Below are 7,376 nucleotides of genomic sequence, written 5' to 3'. Positions count from 1 at the left end.
CTAGTACTACAAGTACTAGTAGTACTACTACTACAAGTACTACTACTACAAGTAATCCAGTGGGTTCCTTTAGAGTGCTTTCAACTACTACTACTACAAGTACTACTATTACTACCAGTACTACTACAAGTACTACTACTACTAGTACTAGTACCACTACTTGTACCACTAGTACTACTACTTCTACTACTTATACTACTTTTTTTTTCTTGCATCTCTTAGAACAAGGCACGAAATGTCGCGAACATCAAAGAGTGCATCTCGATGCCCCGTGAATGATGAGCAGCCATCCCATGGAGAGCAAGAACTAGATGACCAGCTTACTCAGGAGTAGTTCGATAACGAGTTAGAAAAGGGTCTAGAAGTGATGCTTACTCAGGAGGACCTTGTCGATGATGATGATCTAGTGGGGGGAGCCCAGGGAAGAGAAGGCGGAGAGGATGCCCAACGCGAAGAAGGGGATGATGATGAGGATGACGACACCTCATCAGGGGGATATGTAAGTCCCGAGGATCCTTTCCCACTAGAACCCAGACGGAGGCCAACGGAGGACGAGTTGGACAAGGATTTTGATCCGAACGATGAGGTACGGATAGCCTTACAAGCTTGTAAATTTGGCTAATGCTATGGCTATATGTTACCTCTGCTAACACTTTTGACCTGCCGTAAACACAGGTCGTCCCTACTCAACCTCAGAAAAGACGACGTCGGCCTCCGGCTCATCTTGCCGGACAATACGTAGCGGGGCAAAGGAGATCAGAGGAAGGAGCCACAGATACTCACAATGAGGCCTCCGCTCCACAACCTCAGGACACAACCACGACTGAGACTGCCCAGCCAAAGAGGAAACGAGGGGGGATTAGAAAGCCAAACCAATATCACGACAAGGCATGCTATGTGATAACGGAGGTCGGGCCAGACGGGCAGATCCTTGAGCCATATACATACAGGGTGAAATTCCGTAATCACATCGGGTTTGTAGTTAGAGATAAGTTGAACCCAGCTATCCGTGGCTGGAATCTTGTACCTATGAGCCAAAAGGTAGACCTATGGGAGAAGCTAAAGCAGAACTTTGGGTTTCCGGAGGGAACGCACGAGTTGGTACAAGAAAATGCTTTTAAGATAATGGGGCAGAGCTTCCGACGTTGGCGGTCGGATCTGAACAAGAACTTTATCCAACAGAAGTTAACTCCTTTCCACGAGTATGGCAACATAACTCCTAGTCAATGGGAGGAGCTCGTGGCTGAGAAGACTTCAGAGGCATCATTGGCCCTCAGTGCCCGTAACAGCGAGCAGGCGAAGAAGAACCAACACTACCCTCGTCTAGGCCCCGGTGGCTACGCTGGCAAGCAAGAGGTCTTTAGGAAGATGGACGCAGAGGCCGAAGCTGCCAGGAATACGGAAGTGCCGAAGTTGAAGCCACGCCTCAAACAGTGGATATACGCGAGGAGTGTGGATTCATCCGGTAGTAGCCTCCAGTTTGCTAAGCCGGAGACTAGAGAGGTGGTATCAAAGATACTGAAACTTGCTGAAGACAAGGAGAAGGGCGCATTCAACCCTTCCAGAGAGAGGGACGAGCTTACCGTTGCCTTAGGAAACCCCGAGCACATAGGACGCACCAGGGGGCTAGGGAAGAGGATGTCCTGGAAGCACGGATTCGTAGAGGAGAGGCACATGTACAAGAAACATGGCAGAGACCGAGAGTCTAATCTTGAGCGCCAAGTGAAGGCTCTATTTGAAAAGATGTTGGTGGAGAAAGGACTGTCTACGATGGAGCCACAGACACTAATGGGGCCGCCCGGAGAACTGGCGGTAGTTGGCAGCCCTCCGGATGTTCCTAGCAGTCAAGGTTCCAATGCAACCGGAACCCCCGTCGATCGCATACGGGCACCAACCAGTTGCAAATTGGTGGTTCCGATGGGCAGGCAAAACATGATCATTGAGGTGGCAACGGGCGTGGCACATCCTCCAGGCGACACGTGGCACAATAGGGACATCCCGCAGGACTACACTCGGGTCGAGGTGCATACCGTGAAGCCCGAGTTCATGACTTGGAAGATAGAACACCCTACTTCCGAGGGGCTCGTGTTACTCGGAGACGTCATGAACCAGTTCATCCTCTAGCACAGACGGGACATTGTATTGACCGAGTCTTCACCAACTCCGACTGAAGTTCATCCTCTGGAGCGACCCGTCGAGGACGAGGAGGTATACTCACCGACCCATGACCATGACCACCACATGCTAGATACTTCTCCACCTCGTACCGATCAAGGGCATGATGACATGCCACATCCTTCTCCACCTCGTACCGAGCATGGGCATGATGACATGCCACGTCCTTCTCCAGCTCGTACCGAGCAAAGACATGATGAGATGCAACATCCTTCTCAACAAGCGCAGCCGATACATGAACAACAAGTGTCTCATGAACAACAATTGCCTCGTGAACAGCCGATACGTGAAGAACAAGTGGCCCCTGGAGCAGGTGATGCACAAGTTGACAAGGACGTGCCCGAATGGGAAGCTCGAAACAAAATCCCAATCAAGATAAGGCCATCGTATGTGGGCATTAATGACGTCTCGTCGGTGCACAAGTGGATGGTCCATGACCAGTTCAAGACTAAGAACCAAGTAAAAGAATTCAGAGCACCAGCTTCTGAGGAGGGCACCACTAGCAAACTGCACAAAGGGTTTAAAAAGTATCCAGCTGTTGATAACCTCAAATGGTCAAATGATTGCCCAGATAAATATGAAAAAGGCAAGAACTTCCTACCAAACCGAGTCATACAGTGCTTGCCACGTGGAATGAGAAAGTTCCACGATTGGTACTTGCGTGCTCAGATAATAGAATTAGAAATCTTACAAGCATGGATCCCTGCCGGCACATTTGGAGCCCCAGGTGGGCAAATTGCCGTTGAGTTTAAGGATATCCAGGCATGCTTCCACCTCGGACGAATGGAAATGAATCTAATTCGCATGTGGTGCCTGTAAGTCCTTGCCCTCTCTATATGATATGAATGTAATCTTTTGATTTTGTTGTAACTAACCCGCGCCGTGATTTATAGAATGCAAGCGGACTTTGTGAGAAAGAGGCCAGCTCTGAAACACGGGTATATAGACCCTTCACCTATAGCATCAACAAATTTTAATTACCCTAAAGAGTGGAAACTAGATTGCAAAGAACTAGGAGGTGGAAAGACACTTAAGGAAAAAGAGGATATCAGGAACAAGAAAATATTGGAAGAGTCCCTCAAGGTTGCGGCATACATTGCCCTATGTTTTAAAAATCTCCAACAACACGATAATATATGGATACCATACCACTTTAAGTAAGTTCGACTGTATACTTAGCTTTGTTCAATATACTTTGTTCGATGCAAAAGAGCTTATGTGTTCTTTCTATGACTAAATTCATGCAGCGATCACTGGATTTGCATAGGCGTCTGGCTCTCACATAGCATGGCATGGGTCTTTGATTCAGCGGATTCCCCAGTCGAGACATACAAAGACTTCATAGCGATTGTCAAGATATATACATATCGACAATCCTTATTTTAGCTACTATGTTTGTATACATACTTGTAAGGTTCAATGTGGGATACTAACAAGTTGCATTTGCTAAAACCATTGGAACAGGGCATTCAGGCACTATGTCCAGGAACATAAGGGGAGGCATCATCCAAATAGGAAGGAAAAGTTGTATGTCAAAACTCTATGTGCGGTAAGTGTCATTTACTTTGGTACTCCATATATTACGTGTCTGTCAATAGCATTACTTAACGTCTCCATATGCAAAACACACAGTGCCCCAAGCAGAAGCCTGGGAGTCTACATTGTGGATACTACACATGTATTATGATGAGTACCATCGGTGGCTACAACAGAAATTCCAATCTGGTAAGTTTGAACCTCTTCGCTCGTAGTATGAAAAATTCGCATATGTTGTGATATAGTAAACCTAAACTTGTTCTCTTGTAGTTGGAGAAAGATAAAGACACGAGAAGGAACCCATACAAGGATGACGAGCTCTTAGAGATGGTCGGTGACCTTTGCAACTTTATAATGGACCAGACTGTGTACCATAAAGGCACTTACCATCATCTTCTTTCCGACTTAGGTAGTAATCCTCTATACCAACACCTTCGTGAGACTGATAGGCTAGCCCTAGGCCGTTGATGACAATGTGGACTTATGGTATGGTTTGGATCAGACTTTGGAACGGTTTGGACTTTGTTTTGCACGTGGACTTATGGATTTCTTAATGGACTATGTTATAATGATTGACTTCATAATGGACTATGTTGTAATGATGGACTCTTGTGAATTATGACTTGTGATGATGTTCTAATTAATGGTCTTGTGTTTGTGGATGTATATATGTATATTTGTGGCGGCCAGATTCGAATTTGAATTATATATATATATATATATATATATATATATATATATATATATATATATATATATATATATATATATATATATATATATATATATATATATATATATATATATATATATATATATATATATGGTCAGATTTGAATTTGAATTATTTATTTTTTTGCCTGAAAATCCACTGTAGGGGCGGTTCTTGATTGAACCGCCCTTACAAATACACACAGCAGGGGCGGCTGGTGATATAGCCGCCCTTACAGAAGTCCACTACATGGGCGGCTGATATTACCAGCCGCCCCTACAGAGGTCACTGTAGGGGCGGCTGAAAACACAAGCCGCCCCTACAGAGGCACTGCAGGGGCGGCTGAAAACACCAGCCGCCCCTACAGAGTGCACTGCAGGGGCGGCTGAAAACACCAGCCGCCCCTACAGAGGCACTGTAGGGGCGGCTGAAAACACCAGCCGCCCCTATAGAGGAACTGTAGGAGCGGTCAGGAAACCGCCCCTACAGAGGCACCCTCTGTAGGAACACCCTGGGAAGGGCGGCTGGCGTAGCCGCCCCTACAGAGGCTCTAGAGCCGCCCCTACAGTTAAATTCTATAGTAGTGATTATTTCTTTTGCTAATTTTATTGCTCTGTGTTGTCTGAGCCTTGTTGATTCTTCTGTCTTTTTCCTTCCTGACTCTTCAATCTATAAAATATACAGAGTATGTGTGCTAGAAGTGGCCGATCGAGTAATATTTTATTTTATCAATCGAGATCTTTGTTGCTTTTTTAGAGAATTGTTTGTGCTCCTATTTTGTTGTCAATTGTATTTTCTATATCGTGACCAAATTATAAGTACTAATATTAATTTCTCCACCACCTATGTACATATGGGTTCAATTGGCAAATGGTCCTCCTATATTTTACTTCAGGCTCTGCCACTGGAGCCATGAGATGGAGGTTGCAAGGACCATGGAAATGAGAAGCTTAGAATGGTGATGAAGACGGAGAACACGGAAGCAAAAGCCCAAATACAAAGGTATATGGATCGGGTTTTTGTTTCACCGGCCAACGTGTTGTAGAGAAGTGAATGGTCGGGTGTAGCATAGATAATCATACTATAAAGAGTGCAAATCTTTGCTAAATACATTTATCTAGTGCCACTAGGTGAGGAATAACCTTGCATATGTGTTATACTAATGAAAAGATAATAATGAAGCAAGAGAAAACCTTTGAAAAATGTTTTGAAAATGCTAATAACTCACTACTGAAGGTGTTATTGTCTCATGGGGCACACTTTGGAGTTAGCATATTTGAAAATAATTTGAGAGAGGAGGGTTTTTACCCCACCGTAAAACTTATCTGCTAGACGCAGAAGGGGCATCAGAGGCAGGTCACCAGTTGGTATGGCAATCACGTGGAGGCAGGTGTACAATAGGACAATAAGAGATCTATGTTGAATTTGAGCAATTGTGTGAAATGTAATGAGCTCTGTGATATATTGTATTGTGATAATTATGCCTTAATATTCCCGTGATGAGTGCGAGTACTTATCTATAGAGGGTAATGGCTCTGATGGATATGTGCTTACATGGTGGTGTTAGTTATGGTATCCTACTTACGGGTAAAGTATACAACCTCTGCAAAGTATAAAATCTATCTAGATAGTTGGGTCCACAGTCTCAGATGAGTTATGGTTTGGTTTCAACAACTAGTTGGGTTGGGATGAGTGGAAACATGAGTGCGTGCGTGTGATGTAGGGACCATGAAGCCTAAGAGGAGGTGAATTAGACAACTTATTAAAATCTACTTCTAAAACTAAGGCCTCTAAAAACAACATAGTCAAAACCTATAAAAAAAATTAAACTATCTAGATGCGCAATTAAGGTTTTGCTAGGTGTGTTGCTATGTCTACCACAAAAAAGATATGCAACCTAGGTTCCAATCCTATTAACTAGCATATTAAACTAAATTAGGAAAGTAATCACACAGCCAAGGTACATAAATTAAGTGCAAAAGGTGAAGGGAAATATAGATGCAAACTCGCGTTCGACGACGCTTAGTACGTAAATTAAGTGCGAAAGATAAAGGGGAATAGAGATGCAAACTTACGTTCGACGACGTTAGTATTTTTATTGAGTTATCGAGAAGCTCCTCACTTTCCCTGGTCCTTGTTGGAGCCTCACGAAAGGATGCCCTTGCAAGAGCCAAGCTCCCGGATGGGTAACTCCGTGGACAGCTCCTGAGCCTTCCCCATATGCAAGTGGGTCTCCGAGATGCTCTCTCCTAGACCGCTCCTCACCATCTTCACTATCAAGCTTCTAGCCAAACGGCTACCGGCCTTTTTCCCTCTGTTGAATGGTGGCGGCCATACCACAAACACGGTTGGTATGGTCTCATAAGACTACAAGCCCTTTGGTGTACAAGCATGGTGCGCACAAGTATAGAGTGGTAAGAGGAATCCAAGCCTCACTAAACACTGGGCTTAAACCTAGAGCAAGCGCATTAGCGGTGGTCTAATTAGCCTAAGCACTTCACAAAGCACCTACACTAATTACCTAATGTTTTCCTAAGCACATTTTTTGGCTAGAGCACAAATGGATGAGCCTCAACTCTCCACACACCTATCTTGGCCAAATGAAGGGGTATAAATAGCCCTAACTCCATAAACTAGTCGTTACAATATTTTTTGTGAGCATCACACTTGTTTCATGGGCATGGGACTAATAGGTGTGTAGCATTGGACTAACAGGTGCCACTATTCATTTCAGTTCAGTGAACATAGGACTAAAGGTATGAGCATCGGACTAATAAGCATCAGACTATATGCTACCATGTTTTCAGCATGTCACGCTTTTATATTTTGGGCATAACTTTTAGCTATGAATTCCGATTTTGAAGATGTTGGACTTTTTGGAGAGCTTATGAAAATCTCTACAGTTTTGAGCAAATGTTATTTCAATTTGAGCAGTTTCAAAATCATTAGACAA

At 44.2% G+C, this 7,376-nt stretch overlaps 1 long non-coding RNA gene and 1 pseudogene across 1 annotated transcript; both read left to right on the top strand.

Moving 5' to 3' along the window:
- Positions 1-431: 431 nt before the first annotated feature.
- On the top strand, positions 432-3,522 carry LOC136483150 (uncharacterized; annotated as a pseudogene).
- Positions 3,523-3,597: 75 nt separating this feature from the next.
- On the top strand, positions 3,598-4,061 carry LOC136484106 (uncharacterized). The gene is made up of 3 exons (XR_010765764.1): positions 3,598-3,724; positions 3,808-3,900; positions 3,982-4,061. It is a non-coding gene; the product is annotated as an uncharacterized lncRNA (long non-coding RNA).
- Positions 4,062-7,376: the final 3,315 nt, after the last annotated feature.

This window comes from Miscanthus floridulus, chromosome 9 (assembly GCF_019320115.1).
Source record: "Miscanthus floridulus cultivar M001 chromosome 9, ASM1932011v1, whole genome shotgun sequence".
Taxonomy (NCBI): domain Eukaryota; kingdom Viridiplantae; phylum Streptophyta; class Magnoliopsida; order Poales; family Poaceae; genus Miscanthus; species Miscanthus floridulus.
This window is presented reverse-complemented; position numbering and strand designations above follow the sequence as displayed.